The following is an 11,361-nucleotide window of genomic DNA, read 5'->3' on the forward strand; positions in this document are numbered from 1 at the left end:
TACCGCCTTTTTTCAGTTTTAATTTAATTTATGCAATATTATTTTATTCACTCAAAATTATAATTAAATATATATTATAGCATTTTATGATTATTAGAACGTATCAATATGAATAGAATAAAAATTTTAAATTAAATTTTATCAAATATAACATAAACCTAATAAGAAAATATTGCTTCATCGTATGAAACGTAGGGAGTAAAATTTTGAAAATGCGAAAATTATGATATTATCTGTTAGACGTGAGAAGCATGTTGTAACACGTTACAAAAGTTAAACTGTCCTAGTCAAACACTACATCCAGAACCTTCCCCCTAATAATAATAAAATAATTCCAATAATAGCTGTCCATGCATTTGCGTACCTAATTCCTCTTCAACCTCTTTGCCGCCTCTTACGGTTATAACTCATCTACCGTTAAATATCCTATCCCAAATTAATCTGAACCGTCCGATCCTTCCAAATTCTCAATAAATTACGACCTCCTCCTGTCGTTTAAACATACCTTTTCCTTCTATGCCCAACTCTGTATTCTCCAGATCTCTTCTGCGTAATTTAGCTTCTTCAAATTTCATGTTCAGATCTGTGTAGATCGTCCTCCGATCTGCCTTTTGAATGTGGATTTACTGTACTTCCATAAAAGCTTGGCGATTGGCCAACCGAGCGGTGGAATCGTTCGATTTCCGTCAACGTGTGGCCGCCGGTTGACCTTAGCTGTAGATCTGATGCTTTTCGCAATGGTTCGATGGAGCTGAGCATCAGATCTGTTTGGTCTTCAGAGATTTGTTGAGGTTGGATTAGTAGTTTGAGCAACCGAGGTGTTATTTTACCGAGGCTTCCAACGTTGTTTTCTAGAGCTTTATCGGTGAGCTAAATATGCTTATTGGGTTTTGTTTATTTGGAGAAGATGTGTTAAGCAATTTATGTTTGTTGAAAACAAGCTAATCCTTTTACATATTGCAGATATGAATAGAGATGCAAGGACTATTGAATCGGTGCTGCCGTTGTTTTGCATCAAACGGTTTAGACTGGTAATCTTCGATCGAGGGTTGAATCAGCTAGCGTGATGGTGTATTTAAGGTTATAATAGTTTAATTTATTGTCTACAATTATTTAAATGGCTCATTTGCATTAGTTTTTATTTATTTATTTATGCATATGTACGCGAGGATGAAAGATTGAGCGACGTTGTGAGTTATGAGAGGAAAAATTGAGGTATTTATTGTCATGTTATCAGGCCTTTGCCATGTTGGGTGCGCTCGCATGGCAGGTCAAAAGTACATTATAAAAGTATTCATTTTGGGTGTTGGAGAGGAGAAGGCACGGGGTTTTGCCCGGCTCTGCTCTCTTTGCGTGTCTCGTGTCCTTTTTGGCTCTGCTCTTTCTTTTTTCCTGCGTCCAACAACTTTGCGTCGATCAGTGGTTACTTGTCGTTGAATAGGCCTTGTGATTACTGTTGTGTATTTTGAGGCGAGTCTTATTCAAAGACAAGTAACTCATGTTGATTTGCTATATGCTCCACGGCGATGGATACAAGCAACGTTTCTACTGCAGCACGCCACTAGAGGTACAATATCAATTCTCTTAGTTAAAGTTAACTAACATTTTTTATAACATTTATCAATTCTAAACTGATTGCCTTAATTATCACCTTCACTAACTTATACTCGTATAAAAGCTTCTAAACAGCACTTCTGGAAATATTATACAAAGGCTGAAATGCTCACAGCTTGGAAGTAACTTATGTTAAGCACACCTGCACCTCTATGGAAGTAACTTTAAGAATATAATTTGGCCGCTGTTAATTGGCTTGCGAACTTGCCAATTTTTTATACAGAGCACCTCATAATGTTCCCATTAATTGTTTTTATAAATTTTTCGCTCGTAAATAAGACCTTAATGCATGATGTCACATAAAAAATGGTGGTTACACCTTTATTGGTTATGGTAAGCTTATGTTTTATTTAATAAAATCTGAAATTTGAACCATCATCTGATAGTTGTGATTGGGCAAGGAGCATAACGTTAGAACTGGTATTGCAAAGTTGTATCTGAACTGTGTATTATTCTCATTAAGGTTAGATTTCAGTGTTTACTCTTTTAAGTTTCCACAGATATTTAAGAGGCTATAATCAGTAGTGATATTGGAATATAAATTGGTTTATGTAGCGATATGGTTGATAAAATAGCTGAAATTAAGTAGCTATCTTCTTACAAAATGTTGCGGAAAATCATTGTGTTGGCATCACAAAATCTCGCTGACACTTGAATGTTCCATTTTCATTAATTCTGCAGATGCAACTTAATTCGGGTTTATTCTTTTTATAAATGCGTACTCTTGGTTTACTTAGTCAATAGTAGTGAGTTATTGTTTCTTAGTCTAGTCGGAGCTTAGCTGTGTTCTCCTGATCTATGATGTAATAGTTTCATTCCGATGGAAGTTCTTTGTTATGGTACCCCTATTGTAGTGTTTTGGGAGGGGTACCTTGTGTAGCCAGGTTTGGAACTTTGACCTTAAAAACAATTCAGTGTATTCCGGTTAGATTTGATGCATATCAAATGATGGTGGGTGGCTGTGGCTTCCAATAAGCTGGAGGCACATTGGTGCTGGCGGCTGAAGTTGAAATTTTTCGTGCTGCGCTTGATGTATATGCTGCTTCTAGTTAATATGAAGCTTAGTTTTCTCCGTGTCCATCAAGAAATGGAGCTGCTGCTGCTGTTGAAGATTTGATAGCCTTGTGTTTGATGTGCTTTCTGCATGAGGTAATTTCTCCGGGATGCCACTTTGGTGAGGAATTTGTGAAACTCTAAGCTTGTTGCTGTTACTGGTTTGAATCTGTGGTTTTCATTATGTTTTGAAGCTGTGGTTCTGTGTGGTCAGCAAGTTAACATCGCTTGGTTTTACAAGCCTTCATCCAAGATGAAGTGTTGACTGAAGATGTTAGAGCTTGTTGCTGTTGCTGGTTTGGATCTATGGTTTTCATTATGTTTTGAAGCTGTGCTTTTGTGTAATCAGCAAAAGTATCAACCCCTGTTGGTTTTGCAAGCAGGTTCATCAGAAATGAAGTGCGTGACAGAAGATGTCGGTCTGTATATCCAAAGGAATTTAAAGAAAGCGTATTTTCTGTGCCTTTACTATTTTCTGATTGGAAAAGTGAAGCTAGCTCCTTAGAAGAGTTGATATGGTATTTCTTTTTAGAAGTATTTTCTCAGGAAAACGTTGTAGCAAGCGACTGATATCTAGTCTCGAACTGTGTTGTTCATGTGCTTTCTGGCATTCTGAGGTAATTCATTTGGTTTTCATCTAAAGACTGTATAATTTTCTGCACTTTTATTATGTGGTAGAATTTTCTCAGACATCCAGTGATCTTGCACATTTATAAAGTATCGTTGTCCTGTTGGATCATATTATTAGCTATAGTTTTTTTCGTAAAATTTATTTTAATTTTAGCAATAGGTTTTTGATATCTGTGAGCATATTTAAAATCTCTCCTTGCAGGGCATGAATAATTGTCTGCCTCCAAACTGGAGCGTTTCTCATGTTTGTAAGAATGTTGACAATTAACAGTTTTTACGCAGGCAGTCTGCTGTTGCGAATCTGCCGGTTCGGCAGTGTCTAATTAGAAGATTGTCTCTCTATTATAGAGATACAGTTTGGAGAGAGCGTCAATTTCACTGATAATTTGGTTTCAGATGGGCTTTGTATTTATTAGTAGAAGAGAACTTGCATGCAGGATACAGTGTTGCAATATTTCTTGACGGAGTATGGTTGGGTTTTGTGCTAGTCTTGGCAGTACATGTTCATCTTTTTAACAAGTTATTAAACTCGAGAATGTTCTAGATTATTATTATTGTTGTTTCAGTCTGCAAACAGTCATTGTTGGGGTACTAAATAAGAGAGCTTCCTGGAATTACAATGGATCAATTGATGGGACCCTAAAATGAGTGGCTATGTTAATGTTAATGCATTGCTTCTAATTCTCATCTCCGACAGATTAGTGATAAACACTGTTCCTATTTTTTACCACTAAACATGGTAAAGGATTCTTCTATTCATCTTATTTAAAAAAGGCAACTTTTCATATTTAATGCTCCCTATGTTGCAATGTATGTGAACTTATTCTTTTTAGTTTTGTTAAAAAGAATGTTTTCACTTATTTGGAAATAATTTATCTTTATATGATTATTTATGACCACAAAAAGGATTTTTCTCTTTACTTTAACTTCGTGTCCAGTATAATTTAATTCTACTGTCATTAATTGCTGTTTTGGATGGATGGATCTAAGAGCTCGGTTTTTGGTTGAGCGCTCGATGCCATTGCATTCGAGAGGTCGGTGGTTCGAATCCACCCGGATCCCTAATTTGAACTGTAGATTATTTACTGCAGCACTTTGTGTTTACCTTTGATTTTTTTTTTTGGGAACCAGCACCGTTAAATTAAGCTTTTACGACTATGTAACAACAGATACTTTGAAACTAGTACGACCATTGGAAGTGTGGTATTGTGTTTATTTCTCTTGATGTAGTTATTGTATTATCACATATTTGAAATATTTTCTCCTGCTGCTGGTAATTGCAGCAATGGTACTAACATTTCAATGCTTAAATCTTCCTGCAGGTTGCTATTTCCGTATGGGTGATAAACACCCCTAAAGAGGGTTGATACTTCCATCAAATTTTCTTGATCACAGGAACATCTTTGAGGCTCAAAAGTATAAAATATTCAGTTGGAAGTACAAGAGATGGAATTAATAATATTTTTAAATGTCTAGTAATGTAATCTTCATACTGTGGCACTAATTTTAATCTTCATATTTCTCGATTGAGTTGTTATTAGGTATTGCTCTCTGAGCTAGTATTCTAACAGCTCACTTTTTAATTCTCTGATGATGTAAGCATTGGAGTATTGTGGTTGTACCTAACACAAAATGAATAGGAGTTCCATTTTCTTAAAAGTATAATAATAGCATAAAGGTGTTGTCAATATTATTTCCTAGCTTACAATAAATAGTTAATCTCAAAATTTGTATTGTACTTCAGTTTTGAGAAAATTATAATACTAAAATCTACTTATAATATATTTCATGTATGAATGGAACAAAGTTCACATTTTCCATTTAATTTTATTTGATTTAAGATCTAATATGTCCAACGAAAATACATGGCATTTAGAATAACAAAAAGTATTAACTATTTTTAAGTCGAAATATATTCATCTAATTATAAAAATGTGAAAATACTTATTTTAAAAGTACTTTAAAAAAAAGTATTTTTGGAAAGAAACAATTTGTGTTTGGTTAATCACTCTAAAACACTTTTGAACAATAATTTATGTTTGACCAAGTTTTCAAAAAGTGCTTTTAAGTATCAAATTACGAATAAGGACATGAATAAATTTACTTAATAGTTAATATTATAAGTAAATAAATAATCTCAAAAATTTATCATTACATGCAATAATTAATTTTTGTATTTCATTTAAGTAAAGTACGAAAATAAAATTAAAAAGTACTTAATTCTTTTAATATAAGTAAAATATATTAAAATATATTTAATAAATATAAAAGCATTCACCATTAAAATCACTATATATTAGAAAGCTATCCTAAAAATAAGAAGATATATTTATACATTAATATCCTAAGTATTAAGTTAACGGTTATTTTGGTATATACTATATTTTATTAATGGTATTTTAGGTAAGAAGAAAATTTAAAACTGCTCTTACTTCTGTTTTTGAAAAAAAATTATATTTTTCTTCTCAAAAGCTATTTTTACTTCTTCCCAAAATATTTTTTTCTCCCCAAAAAACTTGGCCACACATCTCAAGTTAAAAAAAAGAAGTATTTTTGGTAAAAAAAAAAACAATTTTGGCCTCAAACAGGCTATTATTCCATTTACAGCCGTCCAAGTATTTGCGTACCCTATTCGTCGTCAACCACTTATCCTAAATTAATCTGAGCCGTTAGATCCTTCTAAATTCTCAATAAATTACGACCTCCTCCTATCATTCATACCTACCTCTTCCATCTATGCCCAATATCTGTATCTCCAGATCTCATCTTCGTAGTTTATCTTCTTCAAATTTCATGTTCAGATCTGTGTAGATCGGTTTTCGATCTACCTTTTGAATATGGTTGTGCTGTGTTTCTGTAACAGCTCAGCCATTGATCAACCGAGCTGTGTAACTGTTCGATTTCCGTCGACTATGGCCGTTGATTGACGAGGAGCTTGTAGATCTGATGCTTTTCGCAATGGCTCGATGTAGGTGAGCATCAGATCTGTTTGGTCTTCAGAGATATGTTGAGGTTGGATCAGTAGTTTGAGCAACCAAGGTGTTATTTTACCGAGGCTTCAACCGTAGTTTGCTAGAGCTTTACCGGTGAGCTAAATATGCTTATTTGAGTTTTGTTTATTTGGAGAAGATGTGTTAAGCAAGTTATGTTTGTTGAAACCAAGCTAATCCTTTTACATGTTACAGATCTGAATAGAGATGCAAGGACTACTGAATCGTTGCTGCCGTCGTTTTGAGTCAATCGGTTTGGACCGGTGATCATCGGTCGGGGATTGAAATCTGCTAGCGTGATGGTGTATCTAAGGTTATAATAGTTTAATTTGATGTCTATAATTATTTGAATGGCTCATGTGCATTATTTTTTCATTTTATGCATGCATATGTACGAGAGGATGAAAGATTGAGTGACTTTGTGTGAGATATGAGAGGAAAAAGTGAGGTATTTATTGTTCATGTTACCAGGCCTTTGCCATGTTGGGTGCGCTCACATGGCAGGTCAAAAGTACCTAATAAAAGTATTTATTTTCGGTGTTGGGGAGAGGAGACGGCACGGAGTTTTGCCCGGCTCTCCTCTCTTCGTCTGTCTGCTTCTTTTTTATTTTTTCCTGTTCTTTCCTTGCTCCTGCGTTCAAAAACTTTGCGTCGATCAGTGGTTACTTGTCGTTGAATAGGCCTTGTGATTACTGTTGTGTATTTTGAGGCGAGGCCTATTCAAGGACAAGTAATTCATGTTGATTTGCTCACCACGGTGATGGACACAAGCAACGTTTCTACTGCAGCACGTCACTAGAGGTACAATATCAATTCTCTTAGTTTAAGTTAACTTTCACATTTTTCATAATATTAGTCAATTCTAAAATAATTGCCTTAATTATCACGCGTACACTAATACTCATATAAAAACTTCCTGACAGCAATTCTGGAAATATTTAAAAAAAGCTGAAATGCTCACATGCTGTACTTTTATGTTAAGCACTTGCACCTCTTTTTGGAAGTTACTTTAGAATATATTTTGGCCGCTGTTAATTGGCTTGTGAACTTGCCAATTTGAGCACCTCATAATATTCCCACAAAGTGGTTTAATAAAATTTATGCTCCTAAATAGGATCCCTAATTCATGATGTTCCATGAAAATGGTAATTACACCTTTATTGGTTATGGTAAGCTTATGTTTTAATGAAATCTGAAAATGGAACCAACTGTTAGTTGCGATTGGTCATGGAGCATAAAATTAGAATTGGTATTGCAAAGTTGTATCTAAGCTCCTTATTATTCTCTAATAAGGTTTGATCTCGTTGTTTAAGCCTAAAGTTTCCCCAGATATTTAAGAAACTATAATCAGTAGTGATATTGGAATAGTAATTGGTTTATTTATCTATATGGTGGATAAAATAGCGGAATTAACAAGCTGTCATCTTACGAAATGTTGCGGAAATTCATGGTGTTATTACAAAAGCTCGCGAAACTGAAACTTCCATTTTCATTAATTCTGCATATTCAACTTAATTCGGTATTCTCCTTTTATATATACCAATTTTTGATTACTTAGTAAATAATACCTAGTTATTTAGTATTCATGAGTTATTGTTTTTAAGTAGTCATGTCTTCTTTGGCAAGAGTCTAGTCGGTGCTTAGCTGTGTTCTCTTGATCTATGATGTAATAGTTTCATTCCAATGGGAGTTCTTTGTTATGGTACCCCTGTTGTAGTTTTTTGGGAGGGGTACCTTGTGTAGGCAGGTTTGGAACTTTGACCTTAAAAACAATTCAGTGTATTCCGGTTAGATTTGATGCATATCAAATGATGGTGGGTGGCCGTTCCTTCCAATAAGCTGGAGGCGCATTGGTGCTGACTGAAGTTCAAATTTTTGGTGCTGCATCTTGACATATAGTGCTGCTTCTAGTGATTGTGAAGCTTTGTTCACCCGTGATCATCAAGTAATGGACCTGCTGCTGCTGTTGAAGATTTGATGGCCTGTGTTGTGCTTTCTGCTCCAGGTAATTTTCTCCTGGATATCTCGCTTTGGTGAGGAATATGTGAGAAGCGTGTTGCTGTTGCTGGTTTGAATCTATGGATTTCATTATGTTTTGAAGCTGTGCTTTTGTGTGATCAGCAAGTCTCAACATTGGTTGGTTTTACAAGTCGTTTCATCCAAGATGAAGTGTGACGGAAGATGTTAGAGCTTGTTGCTGTTGCTTGTTTGGGTCTGTGGTTTTCATTATGTTTGCGAGCTGTGAGCAAAAGTTTCAACACCAGTTGGTTTTGCAAGCAGGTTCATCCAAGATGAAGTGTCAGACGGAGGTTGTCAAGTCTGTATATCCCAAAGAATTTAAAGAAGCGTATTTTCTGAATGGAAAACTGAAGCTAGCTCATTTGAAGAGTTGGTATGGTATTTCTTTTTGGAAGTATTTTCTCAGGAAAACCTTGTAACAGGCAACAAGCAACTGATATCTAGTCTTGAACTGTGTTGTGCTTTCTGGCATTCTGAGGTAAATTTATTCCGACACCCAGTGCTCTTGCACATTTATAAAATGTTTTGTCCTGTTGGATCTCATTATTAATTATAGTTTTTTTTGTAAAACCTATTTTAATTTATTCTTGTTTTTGATATTTGTGAGCATATTTAAATTGCTTTTCTCCTGCAGGGCATGAATAATTTAATTGCCTGCCTGCAAACCGGACCGTTCCTCATGTTTGTAAGAATGTGGCATTACCAGTTTTTACACAGGCGGTCTGCTGTTGCGAATCCGCCGGTTCGACTGTCCAGTCATAAGATTGTCTTTGTAGTATAGAGGTACAGTTTGGGGAGACCGTTAATTCCCCTTGATAATTTGGTTTCAGATTGGCATTGTATTTATTAGTAGAAGGGAACTTGCATGCAGGATACATTTTTGCAATATTTCTTGACACAGTACGGTTGGGTGACGTGGTAGTCTTGGGCAGTACATGTTCATCTTTTTAATAAGTTATAATATTTTAGATTATTATTATTATTATTATTATTGATTATTGATTCACTGTTCACCCTGTTTGTTGGGGTGTACTAAAATGTGTCGTTATGTTAATGTTAATGCATTTCTTCTAATTGTCACCTCCAACAGATTAGTGATCAAACACTCTTCCTATTTCTCACCACTAAATCAATGTAAGGGGTTCTGTTATTCATCTTATATTTAAAAAACAACTTTCTTTATTTAGTATAATTAATTGTAACGTCATAAGATGCTGTTTTCAATGGATCTAAGAGCTCGGTTTATGGTTGAGCGCTCGATGCCACTGCATTCGAGAGGTCGGTGGTTCGAATCCACCTAGATCCCTAATTTGAACTGTAGGGTATTATTGTAGCATTTTTTTCTTTACCTTTGTATTTTTTCTGGAAACTAACACCTTTAAATTAAGCTTGTACGAACATGTAGCTACATATACTTTACAATGGCACTACCACTGGATCACGTACCTTTTAATGAAAGTGTAATATTGTGTTTATTTCTCTTGATGTAGTTATTGTATTATCACATATTTGAAATATTTCTCTGCTGCTAGTAATTGCAATGGTGGAACTAACATTTCAATCCTTAATCTTCTTACAGATTGCTATTTCCGTATGGTTGGTCGCACCTAAAAATCAACTAGAGTATTGCTACTTCATCAAATTTTCGTGATTACGGTAACATCTTTGGGGCTCAAAAGTAGGGGTGTCAATGGATATTTAAAATCGACTAAACCGATCGAACCGTACCGTACCGAATCGATTTTTAGGTTTCTTTTAATAAAATTGCAAGTTTTTATATAAATATATAACCGTACCGATAATTAAGGTAGGAACCGAAAAATATACCGAACCGTACCGAATAAATTTACAATGTGAAAAATATATTTATATATTACGTTTAAAAATGATAAAGCATTAAAAATTTTCCGTGACCTTGGAATTATTAAATAGTTACAAGCCAACAAATAATTAAACTTAAAATCCTAATTTTCAAATTTATTATGCTACTCCTATTGAAACTAAATTATTTTCAACATATTCACTAGCAAAACACAAGATATTGTAGTGATTATGAGTAGAAAACTACAATGTATTGAATATGTTTCCTCTCGTATGATTTAGATTTATTTTTTTGGATATTTAATCTTCTATAGACTTTATTCTTTAGACCCATCTTGGTTAATATCTTTCCACTCGTGTGATTTATATTTTTTGTATTTGCTTAGTTTCTTTTACGCTAATGTAGAATAATTGATGGATCTATACTCTAGCCATCTTTTATATTTTCTTAATTTATCACCTTTTAAACTGTAAAAATATCTAGAGAGTTTTGCTAAGTCCTATAAAAGTACGTATGTTATTGCATTCTACTTATAATAGTGATTTTTACATGACATTTAAAAAAAATTACCGAATATTTACCGAACCGTACCGATACCGAAGAGAAACCGAGATGATTGGGACGATTTCGAAAAGTCTAATTTCGGTTATACATAATAGAATAACCGAAAAATTAGTATGGTATAAATATTATAAAATTCTTGACCGAACCGAATCATTGACACCCCTACTCAAAAGTATAAAATATTGGGTTGGAAGTACAAAGAGATTGAATTAATAACATTTTTAAATGTCTAGTAATGTAATATTCATACTGTGGCATTAATTTTAATCTTCATACTGAGCTAGTATTCTAACAGCTCATTTTTTTAATTCTCTGATGATAGCTTAGTTGGAGTATTGTGGTTGTAGCTGGGCACAAAATGAATAGCAGTTCCATTTTCTTGGAGGTATAATTGCATTAGGAAAAAAGGTGCTGTAAATATTAGTATTCCTAGCTTACAATAATATAATAGTTACATCTCAAAATTTTTAGTGTATTTCATATCTGAGAAAATTGCAATTTTAAAATCTAATTATAATATATTTGACGTATAAATGTAACAAAGTACACATTTTCCATTTAATTTTATTTGATTTAAGGTCTAAATGTTCAACGAATCGAAAATAAATGGCATTTAGAATAGTTAAAGGATCACAAACTTTAATTATTTTTAAGTCAATATATATTCAT

The 11,361-nt window shown here is 33.9% G+C and overlaps 2 long non-coding RNA genes across 4 annotated transcripts; both read left to right on the plus strand.

The window, feature by feature from the left end:
• The first annotated feature begins 323 nt into the window (after positions 1–323).
• On the plus strand, positions 324–4,823 carry LOC104235690 (uncharacterized). 2 transcript variants are annotated; one of them, XR_011406993.1, is made up of 4 exons: positions 324–865; positions 964–3,284; positions 3,580–4,036; positions 4,620–4,823. It is a non-coding gene; the product is annotated as an uncharacterized lncRNA (long non-coding RNA). The 2 variants fall into 2 exon arrangements; XR_011406994.1 differs by lacking the exon at positions 3,580–4,036.
• A 1,176-nt stretch (positions 4,824–5,999) lies between these two features.
• LOC104235689 (uncharacterized) lies at positions 6,000–9,294 on the plus strand. 2 transcript variants are annotated; one of them, XR_713246.2, is made up of 5 exons: positions 6,001–6,383; positions 6,483–7,088; positions 8,005–8,292; positions 8,409–8,784; positions 8,941–9,294. It is a non-coding gene; the product is annotated as an uncharacterized lncRNA (long non-coding RNA). The 2 variants fall into 2 exon arrangements; XR_713245.2 differs by having other exon boundaries at positions 6,000–6,383; positions 6,483–8,292.
• Positions 9,295–11,361: the final 2,067 nt, after the last annotated feature.

The sequence above is a fragment of the Nicotiana sylvestris genome, chromosome 4 (genome assembly GCF_000393655.2).
Source record: "Nicotiana sylvestris chromosome 4, ASM39365v2, whole genome shotgun sequence".
NCBI classification, from domain to species: domain Eukaryota; kingdom Viridiplantae; phylum Streptophyta; class Magnoliopsida; order Solanales; family Solanaceae; genus Nicotiana; species Nicotiana sylvestris.